Below are 18758 nucleotides of genomic sequence, written 5' to 3' on the forward strand. Positions count from 1 at the left end.
GATCCTCGAGCCGGTATTCGCGACTCCAACTAACTATAGGTGGCGCCACTCATTTTCGAAGATGACGGTTATAGTGAGGGTCGGAGATGCGTGCCGGCTGTTGAGCCTGTCTAGTGTGCTGGCTGGCTTCACTGGGCGACACAAATTATTTCTGGTAATACGAGGAAGCTAGGGTGTTATGAGCGCAGGTCAACTCTTTACCCTGAAAACAGGAACGGTGTTTAGCGTAAAATTATCGCAATGGTGCGCGTTTTAATTTCGGAGCGAAACCGGAACTAACATCTATTTTGGATTTAATTTATTGATATAGGTGAGTAGATGTTAGGTAGGTTGTTTTCCCCGACGTCGATGGTCCACCCTGAAGTTGCCGTGAGGACCGGGGGACCGTGTATGAAGTAGAGTTGCTGGAGGGCTGGATGCGTTGGTGGTGATGGAGAGGCGACCGACAACTCGGAGGATTAACGAGATGAACGAAACTTTACTTCGATTAAAAAAAAAGAATCAAACAGTTACATAAAAGACAAGTACGAACAGATTCCGCGCTGCAATAAACTGCCGCGCACGGCTTACAGACTGAGACGCCTCAGCGTCAGATGATCCTACCGCGCACGGTAAGGACGGCGACTACCTTGTAGCCGCGAAGACAAAGACGCTGTCGCGCACGACAGGTAACGCGGCGCACCGCGGGAGCTGAACGTCAGTGGGGTCGCTCACGAGCCAGTTCCAAAACTCAAAGATTTCCCTGTCTGGTCGGGGTCTAAAACAGCGTGCTCAAACCCGTTAAGGCCAATCAGGGTTCGACCCTGGTCCCATTGGCTAGAGGGACCAAACTGCGACGCCTAATCACGACGCACTTCCGACCAATCGGGTGAGAGGTCATTGCTCCGAGAGTGAACCAAAAGCCAAGCCTTGGTTCTGAGAAGCCGAGGATAAAACACGGCTTATGGCTTTCCTATCTGCCACAGAAGATACACATTCGCGAACGGCGAGAAGCACCGAGACATGTCGGCTGGGGCACGTCAATGCCACCGCTAAAGGCCGTTGGCAACAAGGTAAAAAGAAAGACACGCCAGGCATATGCAGAATATATAGGGATCGCCTGGTCCCCGGGCGTCACGGAAGAGTTCCGAGACACGACTCCGAGAACTCTGAAGCAATTTTTTTTCCAACAAACGACCTGGCGACCGGTTACGTGTTAATGTCTCGGCCGTGGGTTCCCCGGCAAACCTTTACATCTGGCCTCGCGTCTCAGGGTCAAGGGGTAGACACACGCGGCGCTGAGACAGCAGGCTCTCGTCGGCAAGTTAAGTGTTTTCACGTGGGTTCGAAAACCGGGGTTCCGCATGAAATGCAAGGAAGAAAGTGACATGCCCGCGGCCATTTCCCCGATACCGGGAAAAGCTCACAAACAAGCAGAATTCCAAGTTGTAACGGCACGGGACCCCTTGAAACGCGACACTCGACTCCCAAAGCGCCTCCCCATTCCCGACCGAAGCGCCGTCAGGCGGCTAAACAAAACAGAGCGGGGACGTATGCCGTCCTGTCGGTCGAAAAAAATAATAAATAAAGGCGACCACCTCTACAGGTCTTAATTTCGAATTCTTTCATAATTCAAGATATGTCTGTCGCACATCGTAATTCTTTAGTTATAGAAGTTGTTCGTGAAAACTTTATTTTGTGACATACATGTTCGATCCAGGCTGATATTTGTAGCTGTAGCTGTTGAAAAAATCAGTGCTGATATTTGTGCGTTCTCACTGCCTTTTCTCGCTCAGATAATTGTCATGAAAAATAATAAACTGCAATCTTTTTCGTGGGCTTTTGGATATTTAGATGATTAATTGATTTAACATCATTCCAAGCACAATAATAAGAGAAGAATTCCAGCTTTTACAATATGTCCAAAAAACGTAAAAATTAGTAAACGCTGTTCGCACTGCAACAACCCAAAGACGTAATCCGAGTCAGACAGCTGACGTGTGTGTGTGTTTTTTGTAGCAACGCGTGACGGATAGGCTTATATATTACATCCAGTGTTTGACTGTTTGTCTCTCTTGATAACGATGTCAGAGTTCTTCATATGCTAAAAAGAAAACAAAATTATACCTTTCTTTAAAGACTATTAAGGTTAAATGGCATATTTTCCTGATCTTGGCGTCAATTGGGGGCATACATTGCCGCGATTTGTATTAATTATAATAATATTAAAATCAGATATTTTAATACATAATTTTTCAAGCTCTAATATAATTTGTTGCTTATTTTCTAATTTTCAACTCGCGAACAAATATGACAATCAAAAGTGTGCTAATTATCATCACTGGTGCCAAATGCAGCATTTTTAATTACCAAGTAATAAAATAAAAAGAGCCTCAAAATCAATGAAAACGTTCTATCCATGTAAAATTACATTAATTGTGGGTAAAGTATATTTTGCTATTAAAGTCGCAACTTTTGACAATCGGCAAAACGTCCAAAGTCGCCGCCAATATCCTTCCAGAGCAAATGCCCAAAAATAAAAGAAAGAGCAAAAAAAAAAAAAACCTTTTTTGTTAAATTATCAATCTATAGCATTTGGTTACTTTCATTTTTACGCTCCGTCGTTTGGCGAATCTCATGCCTTTCCAGTTTGAAGGAATGCCTATCTGCTTGCACGTCTGCTCACTGCAGCAAGTTTCGTTGGCGTTTGAAGCCGGTAAAACAGTAGCGAGTTTTAGTATTGCGTATACGAACGAACGCAAGCGCTGTGTGTTTGCGTCAGCTTTGCATGTTCCACACTGCGTGAGCGCGGAGCCCCAAATTGCGGTCTTGGATGGCGCATGACGATGAGGCGCACGGACCAACGTGGGTCACGCAACTCTAACGCAATCGCACACCACTGGCATTTCCTTCTATGTGCATTCTATGCGCAATACTAAAACTCTCCAGTAAAGTACAATCCCATAGCTACTGCAGCATTACGTGGGGACAGTTAAGAGCGTTGTTTGCATTTGAAAATGGCATATAGCGAGCCGTGATCACGAGCGGTTCCGCCGTGCCCGCTGAACAGGAGAATCAAGGGACCCTCACTAGAACGCTTCCCATGCATTTCCGCCGCGGGAGGGCCTGCGTCGAGCTGGAGACGAAAATACGACCGCAGCGCCGCCACGTATATCCGGGACCTTTCTACGCTCGCCGCGCGTCGGAGCCTCGTCCCACTAGCCCCTTCTAGCATGCGCCGCTTTTTCCGCCGCTTGGTGGCGGGTTTGTCGACGGGCCTTTTCTTGTTTCCGTACTTTATGCACTGCATTTGTGTCTTTTCTGACCGAAAATACTGAACAAAAACTACTTTCATACATAATTGAAACGGTTCGCGAAACTTATATTTTGTATCTCGACTAAAAAAAAGCTTTCAGCGGCTCTGACCAGTAGTAAGCCCAAGACCAAAGACGTCAAATATTGCGCGCTTTCGGCAACGCGGGTCGCCCTCGTAGGTGGAGGAGGTTTCCGCGTCGTCCGGTTAAAATATGACGCACTGATATTTAGGTACTCTGTCCGTGCTCGCTGGCTTGCCCGAGCCCCAAGAGACGTGGAAACCGCAAAAAAGGTAGACGTTTAAATATGATTCCAGGGCTCCTTTAAGTGCCAGCTCCTCTTTACTCCAAATACCACCTGATATTAATGGAAATCTAGTACCAGCCAATGTTTCTTTGTGCCGCTGGCTGCACGAGCTGGCACGGCCGGTTACAAGGTGAATACGCTTGAGCTAGCCGATAAATATTTCCTCAGGACAAATGATAGCATATAGCAAAAGTTCAGCACTAAGGACTCCCACGAGAGTTTGAGCAGAAAGTAGGTTACATGAAACTGCTCCGGGTCAATATTATTTTGTTGCTAGACGAACATCGACAGGTGTCTTCTTTTCTGATCCATTAGCATCGAAGAGTGTTCTGAAAAAGTGAAGATCCACATGGTTTTTGTGCTATCTTTAGCAACTCGCTTGAGGCTCAGATAGACTGGAAGGGTATAGGGCACCCTAATTATTCAGAAGGTTATCCGTCGCATTGTGTTATATTCAGGAGCGTGGGCTGGCGGATCCGAGCTCTGGCATTCGCCCTCGTCTCTAGGGAGCAGTTAAGGCAATCATATTTGAATCTTTCAAGGGACGAAGCAGTAATATTGGGTTGAAATATAGTCACTGCATTTATGGGGTGGCATATATCACAACAAGAACATATATGTAAGAAGGTATAATCATTTGTCCGATGTTAAATTTTTAAACGCTTGAGAAACCGCGACCATTTCGTACTGCACATGTCATAATAGGGAGGTTTTTGAGTCGTGTTCTAATGACACGGCTACCATACGTGAAAATTAACGTGTTTCAGTCAACGTTCCTGGATTATACTACTTGTAGAACACCTGCGGAGCCCCCCTGACCCCCCCCCCCCCCCCCTTCACTTACTTCAGTCCACCCCCTTCGATTGAAGCGCCATATAGTATATTGTTTCAATGCTGTGCATTTTATAAAGTACGGCGGAGCGCCATCTAGGCAATGTGCATCTAAACGTATGTGTTCCGTAGGGTACACTGCAGTTACTATCGTCCAACACTCTGTTTATATACAATCCCGCGTTTTGCCCCCGGGTGAGGGCATTGCGCGCGCGCAGAAACCAGATTCCCCTGAGGTTAAGGATCTGCGCATGTGCAGTGCCGACCGCAGTGCCACCTCATCGGAGTGATGTCAGAGAGTTCAGTTGGTCTATACAGCCGTCCGGCGCGTCGAACGTCGAGAACCGAGCCGAGGTGAGAAAGAGGCGTACCGGCTCGTGCAAGCAGCGTCTATGTAAAGTTCAGTAACTGAGCTCATCTAATTACCTTCGTTGAAGTGAACCGTTAAACTGGACCAACCGTCTAAACAATGATGACAATTGCGTTTGACTTGCAGCGCCATCTTGTAGTAAACATCTGAAACGTTCTGCAGTGTGCATGCAGATCTGCGGCTCGCATTTCACAGTGTGCCACTGATGTAAGTAATGCGGCCGACGTATCATTCAGCGGTCGGAATTTAAAAAAAAGTTTCAATATAGATACGGTAAAATCTTTTTGAACAATCACGCAGGTAGGCGCTGTTTTCTTTGTATTCTTAAACTTGAAAGATCGCTCACGTGTTGTGCCGCCGAACCAGATCATTTGGTCTGCTCGTGGTCGCCACTGCGGCTAATTACACCGAATAACAATATATATTTTTCATTCGTAGTTCACAACACTTGCTATCGCTTGCCATTGTGAGCAGCCCTTTCAATGGTGGGGTTCGATCATACAAATAAAGTGAATAGTTGCAGGATGGAAAACCACCTTCCGCTCTCATAAACAAACGCCCGGCAAAGCTGGTGGAGACGGTTACCGAAGCGACCGCCATCTTTTATTTTCACTGAGTCGCCAGCCATTCTGCCTGTGACGACTATAGCGACGCGAATGGGAGAAGAGAACGAGAAACCCATCTCTAATTACCCACCGGCTTGAGCACGCACACTCCAAGAAAAAAATAAAAAAGGTGTACATAGTCCTTTCTAAAATGAAAACGCACTTGTGACCGATGTTCCTTTCAAAAGAGAAAAAAACCTTGGTTTCTCAAACAGTGGAGCAAAGTTCCTCCCTCGTCTTCATCTCAATATGGCTACCGCGAATTGAGCAAATCGAACTAAGGCTTAACGAGGACGCTACGCCTATTGTACGGTGCAAGAGGAGCATCAAATGAGGGCGTAACACGAGCATTCCGTGAACTGCCTGCCGGTACTTCAGCCGCGGCTTGCGGCAGGTGTAGCGGCAGGCAGTCCACGGAGCTACGGCGTGGAAACCTCGAACACTTATATCGCTGATTCCTGCGCACCACGTGAAGTGTAGCCTCACCAGGAATCATAGCATATTGCCGCGTGCAGGGCCGAGCAAGCAGCGCCCGGTCATGGTATTCTTGAAAATTCGTGTTTATTCTTAATCCTGGCGTAACTTTTATTATTTCACCCTAGTTTCTTGTTCTCGAAAGTGCGTGTTCATTCTCACCCCGAACTCATGATGCCCGAACTTTTTTGGCCGAGGTTTCACAATGCCGAAGCACACTAGAAAAGGAGCTGCCCGCGACCTTGTTGAGTCAGTCTCGCTCTTGCTTTTTGTTACGCCGCCCAATCGCCGCCCATTTTTTTCTGCTTTCCCGACGCTTGCTCTTTATTTTGTTTGTCGCAAGCTCGCCGATTAAACTTTCTTGTGAGTTTATGATTTTTCGTCTGTTCTCCTTACTCCTTGACAATATTTAAACAACAAAATAAAGAATAGCTTTCCTTTACTGTTTTTATAAACCATTCCTTCTTAATTCTGAAATTCCAAACTCTAAATATGTGTACATCCAGTCGTATTTCGACATTTCTGTCCTTGCCCAGAGAACAATTGCTCTCGGGGAGGGGACAAGAGGACATCGCAGACGACAATCACATTGGCCACTGCACGAGAGGAGGTACGGTTCAGAGCAGCGTTCGAACATGGCTATCCGTAGGCCGATCGGCTGCACCGTAATTGCTCAAACGGTCTTAAACTCTAATGTAAAGAAGAATTTCAACCTGCGACACTCCGCATCCTCCGATCACGGCCCGACCAGCGGAGTCAGTGCCTGGCAATGCCTGACAGTTCACACCATCTGATCTTGCTGTTACACCGACGAAACGCGGACAAACGGTCACAACGGTGATAATCCCAGTCTCCGTTTACAAAGTGCACACTGCCATTGCGATGTTGTTGATATGTTGCTGACACGCGGAAATTAAAGACCAGGTTGATGGTCGGTTTGCATTCGGCATCAAGAAAGAGAGCCGAACGCAGCACAGAAGGCAAGCAGGCAGAAACACATACCTGCCTTGGTGGCAGTTTCCGTGATCTCCATAATGCCATCAACGTCGTCAGGTTGTTCCAAATGGCTTGGCAATCTGGATATTATCACCTTAGCCCAGTGTATGGAGGGCTGAGGCACTGCTCCGGAAGTTCGCTGGTTGTACGGCTTCGTCTGCTCGTTTGACAAAATTTGTGGAAAACCGGTCAATGCGACTAAGGTGTTTTGCCCGTTTGGACTGGGAGACGAAATCACAGCCGGCCTTAGCAACCGCTGAATCTCAATCGACTCAACAACCTATATTAAACTACGCGCATGACGCGCTCAAATAATAAAACCGAAAGAAGATGAGGTCGGAGGGTGCAACTCTTCTTTCATCTGCCTGGGAGAAGGAAAAAAAAAACTCACGTTCCTCCCTTCTTCTCGAGCCTGTTTGGGGGCGCGTCACTGGAAGGGAGATAAACGCGCCATTGCTACCTTTTTTCTCCTTCTTTTTTCTCAGTGTCCATGGTCGGTGGCTTCGGCAAAGCGTTCAAGGACGAACCGTTTGGGTCAAAACGACTACGTAACTCTCCCTGTGAACTTTCACATTTCCCATTCCGGTTGCACAAAACAGGATTACAGACAAGACGTACAAATATTTCCAGTGCTTACCACACATGCGAGAAATGGCCAGTCCAAACGGGTGTTGACAGATGAGCGGCATCCGATATGCGGCTACAGAGAGATACTCCGAATGATCAAAGAGCGTTTCACTACCTAATAAGCAAAACTGCACAGCATTCAGTAGGCAATGACTGGAGTAATATACACGTTTTGTTCGTAAACGCTCACTTTCAATTTCGAAACATAGCAGTGCTGACGCAAAAATGTTAGGCATTGAATCGGATAACGCTAAGTATTGAAGCCTTGACTTTTGAGCCCAACCTCTAGTCCTTTATTTGTGCTGAGACCGAACGTTCGGTGATGTGTTGTCTATTTATGTGGTAAAAAAAAAACAAAAAAAACACGTCTTACATATCGTCCAACCTTTTGTAGGCGCATCCGCGCTTTACAAATCATTGTTCAGAACTTTTGGGAGGAAGCATAGCGGGGTTCGGTTTTTGGATGGAAGCTAATGGGAACGGAAGAAAGCGTCAGTACGATTCCAAGCGGCACTGCACAACTGAGCGGTTGTCATGATAGAACGCAAAGACCGACAGCCTAATCCGAGCTTTCACTTTCTTTCTGTCGTTCTGTGCTGGCAGTCCCTGCTGTTGACGACCTCTGGACAAAGGAAGGGAACCGGAGAGATCAGATGAGCGGTGACCCAGACTGCGGGTCCGTTGGGTTCTTGACAAATTGACACCGCGTCTCTTGTCAGTTGGAAATGAGGGCCGAGAAGAGATGGAACAGGGGGTCAGATGTATTCGAAGATAGAGCTAACGCGACCGCGGATGTCTCCCAACAGTGGGGAAGGGAGCGCTCTATCAACGCGGCGCGACGGCGTGGAAGCCACGAAATACGATTGCCTTTGCTGGGGAATACGCCACTCAAGAGCAAAAGAACATGCATTAAATTCGTGATACAGGCAAGTTGATTTATTCTTACAAATTGGTGATCGTTTTTTGCGCGCCCTATCAACAGGTGACATAGTTTAAGGCCTTACAACTCAGGGCATGCTTCTTTTCCAAACCTTGCTGAGAGGATAATTGCCTTTAAATAATTTTTTTTTAACATTTTCAATTAAAATTATAATAGTTAATGCTTTCTAGATACAACTTCACACTTAGATTATATTATAAGGTCAATCACATCAAAACTTGTTTTTTTCTTGTGATGGAATAGTCGTCAAAAGCAGGCCAGTTTCCTTGTTTGACATGTACTGTGAAAAATATACCAAAATTCACTTTTATATTTTACAATCATCAAACATTTCCCACACACTGAAAATGTATGAGAGAGGTCTCTCACTCCTGGCTTGCACAGATGGAACACAACGTAAGATGGGTTTCAAGACGTACAGGAAAATCTCACCGCGGCAGCTGAAGTCAAAAAGAGTTTAGCTCAACGTTTCTTTATTTGTGTGAAACTCAAAATTTTAGGATGAGGCTTGAGTGAAAGAATGTTTGGCATCAGAGATCTAAGAACCAATGTTTTCCGGTTGTTCAGAAAACCGACCTTCGTACGCGGCTTTGATTTTCTTGCTGTTTTTCATGAAAGGTACTCAAACAGCATCCACTGGCGCTCGCGAGGAACATTAGTTTAGTGTCTGACTTATTTGTTCTCAAATCAAAACATGTAATGACACACCATAAAAAAAGAGAACTGAACGATTTTCGTTGCTTACAACATGATTAACTTTATATCATTTGATCAATTACGGAACTATTAAAACACTGTCCTGCGAAAATGTGTAGTGGGAAGCGAGGCTGTAAACGTAAAATGAACGGAAGCGGTGTCGATGAGGTTTCATTTTAGAGATCAAAATCATCGGCGGTTGCTAAGAAGAAGCGAAGACTGTAACTGCCCGTAGTTCCGGTCTTGGTAGCTAAAATAATGAAATGTGTGATTTCGCTGCGTTCGGGATCTCGCAAATGTTTTGTGAATTAGGTAATAAGGCCCTCACGCAAGGTACCAACGCTTGCGTGCGTGCTTAAGACGCTAACACTCCTTTCGCATTCGTAGCGTGCAGGTTCCTCCCTCCTCCTAAATCTTCTTGGATACGCAAATCTCTGGGATACGATCTACTTACTCTGAACATGTACTCTGCATGACAACTTAAAGATCGATGATTCAAGGAGCCGCGTCAATTGCCTTTTGAATTGTTCGTATATCGAGATTAAAGCGCAGTAAATTAAAAAAAAAAAAAACAACGTCATTAAGCCCAGAAACGAAACCTTTGCCCTAGGCATATGTCAGTTAAAAAAAAAAAAAAAAATTACTCCGGAAGGATGGTTTTGAGGCAACTCTCCGGATATCCGAATATGCAATTTGGTATATTTGTGTGCGTACCAGTGAGTGAGCGTGGCAGCATGCACTGCTCATCTGCGAAGGGATGTGTTTTCTCGTGGCTGACCCTTAGTAAAGTAATCGAGATTGTGGCGAACAGTAATTCTTGAATTTTGGATAATGCGCACTAAATTATGTACACCCTAAGGGGCGTGAAGAGCATTTTCCATGTGTGACTACACCCTTTCAGGAGCCTCGTATTGAGTGATAAACGCAATTTCATCGCAAACTAGGGAGGTGTTGTATGGCAGCCTTTATATTTTGAAGGGTGTGTAAAGGGTATGAAAAATATTAGGTACAGTTAAATCAGGAGTGCAACGCTCCTCGAACGGTGTTTTCCACTCGAGAACAAATTTTGTGGGGATTGTCTTAGCGATGTTGATGAATACTTATTTCCGGTACCGAACCTTTTAACTTTGATGCAATTACCTTGAATTTACCATGCTTTGCGTGAAATAGTGACGAGAACAAAGCAACATACTTGTGAACTTCATTAATGCAGAAAACGTCTCCAGCGAAGGAGTGTCTTTGAAATGTCGAGTATATAAGAGGGTGCAGCAGTCAGTAGGGTCATGATTCTACTCTCGTACATTAACCGTTTCTGGGCACGTAGAACTTGCACGTTTCGCCTTTTACTTTTAAACCTGTTGTATGTATATATATATATTTTTTTTTCTGTGAACGAAGAAGGGAGAAGGTGATTATTGAATTTATTGCATTAAAGTTAGGGAAAGGAAAAGAGAGCTGGCAAAAAATTGGGCCAGGAGCGGGGATTGAACCCGCAACCTTCGCCTGTCCGGGGCGACGCCTTAACAAATTAGACCATCCCGGCGACTGGTTTTGGCGGACTCAATTTCTGACCAGCTCTTTGTGTACTGTTTAGTTTCGAATTCGCTTAACTTGGTAGACGACAACCATTGCTGATTTAAGGCCCGCTCTGTTTCCGACATGCGGCAGTGACGTGTCATGTCATCTCAGCTTGCAAATGTCGGAAAGGGCCCGTCTTCCAAGGTATCTAGGGAACCACTCCTCCCCATGGGGACAGGCTGCACCTCGTATATAATGGTAATGAGTGAAGATTGACAAGTGCAGCCGTAGTATTTATTTATTTATTTATTTACAAATACCCTCAGTGCTCCGAGGAGCATTACGCTGGGGAGTGGTGGTTAAGTACGAGGCGAAACTTGGTGTTATCTGCGATGGTGGCGATGTTATCGGGAAGGCCATTCCAGTCCACAATAGTTTCGGGTAAAAATGAATGCTGGTGGGCTGTAGATTTGTCCTGGGTCGGGCAATCTTGCATGTGTGGTCCAGTCTTGAAGGAACATAGTTGGGTGGGCTAAGGAGAGACTGATTTAAAGAGGGAGAGCAAATACCGTGGAAGCCAATACTGGCAACTCCCGCGGAAAACGGGCGAAAAGTGATTGCAGCGCCCCTGGCGAGCTCGGAGTCTCCGCTAGGAGACAAATTCTCCAAAATGCATTGGTTTTGCCTATCTCCGTGCGAGGTGACCAACGAAAAAAAATTGTCACGGACATTCGCAGCTTTGAAAGTTAAAAAATGGGTGCCAGCTCATGAGTGAAGGACATTCTCTTCGCGTGGGAAAGATGTTACAGCTTTCTGGGTGCAATTTCGGAGTTTTCCCGAAGAAAACATTCTGTCACAACTTATGTAAGCCAAGCAAAACACGAATGTATGCCTTCGCGCTGTTTCGTGAAAAAGGGAAATGTACAAATATTTCAGAACATAGCTTCGTTTCAACTTTATTGTTCTTATCAGTCAATTCGTTTTGTCGTTGCAATTCCCATTTCTCATGAATGTCTTGCTTATAACCGTTTCGTCGAACAGGCGAGCTGGCTAATCCCGTTAAGATCGTCTCCGGATGAAGAAGCAGAAGTCAATTTCGAACCACGTACGTTACGGCGATGTCAGTGTGCTCCGAAAGAAGTCGTTGTGCATATGCAAATCAAATCTGACGCGATTATAGATTAACAAAAGTATAGTTACGAAAAAAGCAGACTTCTCGCGCTTGCAAAAAAAGAAGGGGAGAGCGTCGTAGCCCCGCGAAAAAAGGTGATTTCAGTCACGTTATTTACAGTACACAAATTCCGATTGTTAGCGCGGGGACGACCAACATCTTCTTCTTCACTGCTTCTTCGACACCCGTTGAACCGTCTCCACTCTTTCCATTTTTGAGTCTTCTTTCTTTTATATTTTTGAGGCGACGCCACTCTGCCGCGTTATTTCTTCCTCCTGCTTATATGTTGCTGTGTATATTTTTTGTTTTCTTTTTGCTTTTTTTTTGCCCGACGTGTAAACCATCGCGTACCTTGCTTTGTTTGGCTTAGTTTTTACTCCCTTTCCTTCGCTTCGGCGCTTACTACCCCCGGTTCGTCTGCGCTAGGCCCGGGCATTTTGAGGGCCGTCTGCAACTTTGCTGTTGTTGTTGTTGTTTTCTTCAACTGTCGTCTGCGATACCTCCTATTTTCGCCTTCGATTGAGTTTCTAATCCAAAATCGTCATACGTGCTTTTTGATATTTATTAAATATATTAAGAAGTGTGAGCTCGTTATACATTTTTATTCGAATTTTATTTGTGTACTCCGGCCGGCACGTCTGCTACGGGTCATCGTTTGTTGATCAACCGGCCGCATTCAAGAACAAGTTTGTCCGATGTGGTGCCTACCATTGCAAGAACAAGTTTGTGCGATGTGGTGGAAAATCTTTCTTCTGCTTCCTGCGTCAACCTACGGACACCTACGTCAACAAGTACTTGAATGCACTTTTAAACTGCTTCGTCAAGCGAGCGAACGAACAACCCGCCAAAGTCACTGGAAAAATAAATTCGAAACCAAAAAAAGGTTCCTCACTGCTAGCACATATAGAAGATTGCTGCCTGCGACCAAAACATTTCTGCGACTCTTTTTTACCGGGCAGTGTGAGCTGCACTACGTTATTTATTTCCCCTGTTTTGTTTTTAGTTCGTACCTACGCCGAGAAAGCAAATAAAGAAATGTACAACAAGCAGCTGAAAAAAAAGGGACGCTTTCTTCTTTTTTCATTAGTTTCGTCTGTTGCTTCCGCTTTGTTTGTCGTGAACTCAACACCGGTGGCGACCACCAGCTATTCATTTGCTGCTTTATTTTTCTTTCTTTTTTTCTATAAGCGCCGCAACGATCGTCGTCGTTGAAATAGTTTTTTGCTAGCTTCTTTGTTTTATTCGCCGTTGTTCGCCTCTTTCCCGTTTCTTTTTATTTTCGTCGGGAATGGCGACACCATTTTTTCTGCAAAGTTCGGTAAGTGTTTGCACGGTCATTTTTATCCTTACTTTTTGTTTCGTTTTTATGCTCCAGCAGCTCGTCCCGTACGAAAATGTCAGATATGGGCCTGATATATTTTATATACGGGCAGATATGATAATATAAGCAGTCAAATAGGGCTGTATTTCGCCAGATCTGGGAGCTAATACGGCCGTATTTCGCCAAATAGGTGGGCAAATACTGCCAGATCTGGCCGTATAAGTGCGTAAATACGTTCATATATCGCCATATACGCGTGCAAATATAACACCTGATAATGATATATGGGCCCGTTTCAGTCGTGCAAGCAACAAGTTATATGTACTCGCTAAGACACCAGTTGATTGATCTATATTGCATGAGTCTCATGTAATTGGTTAACTATTGTCAACATCCTTAAAGTGAAGTTATTCCAGGAATTTGGACCAATTAATCAATTGCGCAATTTGAAGATTGAAAGACAAATGAAATTTGGTTGTATGTCTGATGTGTGACAATATGACGAAGTGCGATCGGAACGCGAGTTAATCAAATAATGGATTTTAGTCGCAGCTCTAAGGCACCCGTTTCCGAGTTAAGCGGTGTTGGCGTCGCCATCGGTGTAACCGCCCCGCTAAATTTAGCGAGAAATTAGGGAGTTTTCGTAGATCGTTTTCGGCGTCCCGCAACGCCCTCCGCAACCCGCTACGTTACCCGGAACTCTACAGTCAAGGCTATCGGCGCGCAGGCGCAATAGCAACTTCTTCGTTGCGGAGGGCTTAGCGGAGGGGGAAACGCGGTCTACGAAAACTCCCTATTGAATTTGTACGTATGTCACGTGACGTCAATTTTCCCGCGAAATCTGGCAGTGAAACTAATTTTTTTATGTTTCCCCGCTAAATTGAGCGGGCAAACACGAACCGTTAGCTTACTCAAGATGCAAGACGCTACTTCGCCGTCCCGAATCCTTTTCCCTTCGAACGGAAGCCGTTGCGCCCGGAGTACAGTACGCAGCTCTTTCAAAACCGTTCGCGCAGCATCGCATCCGTTCGTTTGCGAGCGTCGGCGATTCATCGTGTGTTGAAAGTCGGAAGGTGTGCTGTCCGTGGTGTCTTTTATGTATAACTCGTTCGTGAAAAAATCTGAAACAGTGTACACGTGATTTTAAATTTATTGGTAAAAATATCTATATACATATTTATTTATCTATTTATTTGTCGACATCATGCACAAAAATAGTCGGGTTTATTTTTTCATTTAAAATTATAATGTCGGTTATACAGCGTAAAACATAGTCTCTTGAAACTGGCATCGTTTTGAGTTCAAAAGCTGGGCTTAATAGAGCTGTATGTTCACTCGGTATTGACAGCAGGGTAGATGCTACGCGTGTTTTAGGCAAATCGTGTCTCCGGTTAGGGTCACGTGACTACAGTCTAGAATCTGGTGACAAAGCAGGACATCGCACCTGCCTGGAGCCCAAGGCCACACATAGCATTCACAGCACTGTCAACCTCCGTTACAAGTGACAAATCCCCTCGTTGTGGCCCATAAGATAAGCCTTTTGTTCGCACACCCCCGTTTTGGACTCTCCTTCTCTCCTTTTCTCTCTCTCCCTAAGCTGAAAGTGTTGTAAAGGGTAAGTGGTCACGTGGTTTGACGGATGACGCATTAGCCGTTGCCGATCTCGAAATGCGTTTAGCCGGACCTAGTTTGGCGTGTGAATTTTCCCTCTGTGGCCGCTGCGTATGTCCGCTTTTGCAAGCGATTTCTTCAAAGAAGCCCAAGAATGTTTTGTGATGCGTTTAGTGTTCGATTCTACAAACGACAGCTTGTGCTACATCGTGTTGAATCTTCACGGGCACCTTCGCGTTTCTGTGTTCGAGTGGTGTTTTTACCGTGGCCGTGTCGACATCTCCCTCAAATACCACCTTTCAAGTCGCGTCTCGTCAACGTAAGTGCGCTGCAACTTATTTCGCGACAATTGATCGTTTTTCCTAAATGTATTCTTCCAGATTACCTCTAGATTTAGGCCGTGTCTCTCTCCTGGCAGGCGGGAGAATCATTGTACAGAATGTTTCGGCATTGGTGCGATTGCGCTACAAACAGAAAGTTTCGATATGCTGCCGACAAAGTTTTGACGTGTCGCCAAAAAACAACAGCAGCACAGACTCTTAATTACGTGTTCCAAAATTTGACGAGCGGCTTTACGAGTCGCTTGTAGAAAGATTGTTATGATTTTCCGAAATACTGGAAAACAATGCTAGGTTACCGTCATAATCTAAACCGTGAGATGAGGATAAATCAAATAACGGAAAACTCTCATTGACTAAGCTTAATATTATGATGTTTCCTAACCGGCATGCCAACATACTTTCGCTCCTTGCAAGGGCTACCGTCTCGCGGTACGGCACAAACCGATCCCCTGACGGCGGCGTCTCGGCGAGCTCGCACACGGAGCCGCCGCCGACCGATCGCCGTTATCGGCGTTATGTAATGATAGGCACAGGACTTCTACTCCACGAATGGGCAAAAGCCGATGAAAAGGAGTGCACGAATGTAAACAACGGTCGAAAAGTGGCGTTGCTCGCCACTATGAGTTGCGTGCCGCAAACTCGGTCATCCGCGGGCGTATCCCCCTCCTCCCGCTCGTACTTTCTCTAACTTGACGGATGTCTCGCGGTTCATGCCGACGAAACGATCGTCGGGATACCGGGTAATCGCTACAGCCGAGCGCGGCACAGCTTACCATTGCTCCCGCTGTGGAGGGTCGAAGAGTCAACTACCAGCACGGTGGATAGCGTTTTTTTTTTATTCTTGCAGATTTGTTTTAAAAGAAGCCGTGACCGTTACACTTATGCCGTTTGTGCGAGAGTGATACGCCCAGGGGGACGTTATGTAGTTTGCTAATCTTTGCGATTAGTCGGCAAATTAATTAAAATTCATTAATTAACTTTTTAATTAGTGAAAATAGACATATGGTTTCAGTTAGAAACTTGCTGAGCGTCGTCCAAGACCCCTAAACCAGTAATTTTTAGAAAGACTGAGCGCGTGTGAAGCGCAGTAGTGCGCTGAAGTTACCACTCGTGGACCAGGTACAAGGCTGGGGCTAGATAACAAATAGAAAAATTGCGCGGGCGCCTTACCGAAGCCGCTAGCCTTGTACCTGTTCCACGATTGGTAACTTTAGTACGCTTCTCACGTGCTGAAATACTGAAAATGACTGATTTAGGGATTTTGGCCGACGCCCCGCTAGCTGCTTATTGGAACCGCATGTCTATTTTCACTAATTGAGAAGTTCATTAGTAAATTTTAATTAATTAGCCGAGTAATCGCAAAGCTTAGCGCCCAGGTAATGTTCCCCTGGGCATATAACTCACTCGCAGAAGCCGCATAAGTGTAGCTTTCATGACTTTTCTTTTAAAAACAAATCTGCAAGAATAAAAAAAAAAAAAAACACCCTGATATGGGAGGCAGATATACCCCTATTTGGCAGACCCAGATATGGATATATAAAAAATTGGGCAGATCTGGCTATATAAGGCTTATATAAACTGATGTGCTTGATATGGCCAGATCTGCCCAATTTTTTATATATCCATATTTGTGTTTTTTTATATAAGTCCAGATATGCCATTTCTGTAAGGGGTGCGCTTGCTCTGGTAATATTAACATGTCGTTTTTGCATATGTTAATAATTACGACGTAGTTCGAGTAGCTAAACGCCTTTTTTTCGCTTCCCAGACGCGTTTCAAACGCGTGTGATTTCCTGAGAGGCGTTTGAGACCGCTAAATAAACTGCTCTATCTTTGTTTATGCGCGCGTTGTTATTCGATTGTCGTTGCAGTTGAGATCAGTGGATTCCGCTTTCCAAGCGAACTGACCGTAATAAATTGTTTCTGCTGTTAGGGTGACGATACGGGGCTCGTAAAGCTCGAGGACGTCGCGGAGCCTATACTTTTCCATTGCGACGACTGCTTCCGTAGACTCCGAGTCCGCTAGAGGCGCCACTGTCACGTTCGCCGCCGCTCCTATGTGTTTTCGGAGGAGTTTCCAGTATTGGCGAAGCTATATCGTATTTGGGGAGAGTAATACACTTTATGCAGGAGGGAAAGCCTGGAAATTCTGCGGCGAAGAGAAAGGTCAGGGAGGGTTAATTGAGATTTCATTTCAGTGACACTGGAAGAACGGGAGTAATCGGAAAGAATGAAACGAGCTGCGCGGTTTTGAACTGCTCCTATTCCATTGGTGAAAAATGAAAGGTGGGGATGCCAGATAGATAAGGCGTATTCTAGTTTAGGGCGGACAAGAGTAATATAGAGAAGTCTTTTGAGGTTAGAAGGAGCCATCTTGAAATTACGCCGAATATAACCAAGAGGGCGATTAGCTGGAATAATCATGATTAACATGATTATTCCAGGATTAATTATTAGTTAAATAAACACCAAGTTATTTATATTCGGTAGTGGCCTGGAGGACGGTGTCATTCAGTGTTAAAGTTGTTACGTGGGGGGAGGACGAGCGCGTGAAACATACAGGCATGCATTTATTAATATTTAGGGACATTTGCCAAGTACGGCATCAGTCGGAAATTTTGTTCATGTCGTTTTGGAGGAGGAGGTGGTCGTCGGGAGATTTTATTAGTCTATAAATAACTTAATCATCTGCGAAAAGGCGAATTAAAGAAGAAAGTTGAAGTTGGAGGTCATTAAATTAGATTAGAAAGAGTAAAGGGCCAAAGAGCCTTGCAGCACGCCGGAGGAGACTAGAGCTAAGGAGGAAGGCGAGTCGTTAGCGAAAACAAATTGAGAACGGTAGCTAAGAAAATATTCAATTCATTTTAGAACGAGAGGATCTAATTTTAAGGAAGAGAGCTTGAATAGAAGGCAATTGTGAAGGACCTTTTCAAAAACCTTGGCGAAATCAAGGAAGACAGCATTAGTAGGAAAGCCAGAGTCGAGATTTTGAAAAAGGTCTTTAGTAAGAAACAGCAGCTGGATCTCACATGAAAGTTGCTTGCGGAAGCTGTGCTGTGCGTAGGTGAAGTAAATACAGGAATCCAGGAAACTGATAAGATGCTTGTAGATGATGTGCTCGAGAATTTTGCAGGAAATGCAGGTAAGTGAGATTGGTCTGTAGTTGAATGGAGACGTTTTACTTCCAGATTTGTGGACTGGAATGACCTTTCCAATTTTCCAATAGGAGGGTACCACACCAGTTTCCAGAGACTGCTGAAAAATTTTAGTAAGGAAAAGCGCTGATGAGATTTTCGTTTTGATTAGTAGTTTGCTGTTGATATCATCTATTCCGCATGAAGAAGACATTTTAAGGGATTCTATAGTGCTTACTATGCCGTCAAAGTCTACGAAAATAGGATCCATAGTGAAAACATTTGTTATTGGAACGATGGGTCTAGATACAGTGAAAGCATCGGAAAATACAGTGTTAAGAGTATTAGCACATACACTATTCATTATTTCATCACCAGAACTACTCACAAGGTTAATGTTTAGAGATAGTTTACCATTAACAATTCTCCAAAACTGACGAGGGTTATTTTGTAACATATATGGTGGGGTGTGGTGCAAGAATGTGTGCTTACGCTCACGCAACAGACACTTGTATTCAGACAA

The 18758-nt window shown here is 44.9% G+C and overlaps 1 protein-coding gene across 1 annotated transcript in view; it reads left to right on the forward strand.

The window, feature by feature from the left end:
• Positions 1-18758, forward strand: part of LOC120841721 (parathyroid hormone/parathyroid hormone-related peptide receptor-like) — a 294650-nt gene that overhangs the window by 7708 nt on the left and 268184 nt on the right. The gene's annotated exons all lie outside the window — the stretch shown is intronic.

This window comes from Ixodes scapularis, unplaced genomic scaffold, assembly GCF_016920785.2.
Source record: "Ixodes scapularis isolate PalLabHiFi unplaced genomic scaffold, ASM1692078v2 PGA_scaffold5__190_contigs__length_132052651, whole genome shotgun sequence".
In the NCBI taxonomy this organism is placed as follows: Eukaryota; Metazoa; Arthropoda; class Arachnida; order Ixodida; family Ixodidae; genus Ixodes; species Ixodes scapularis.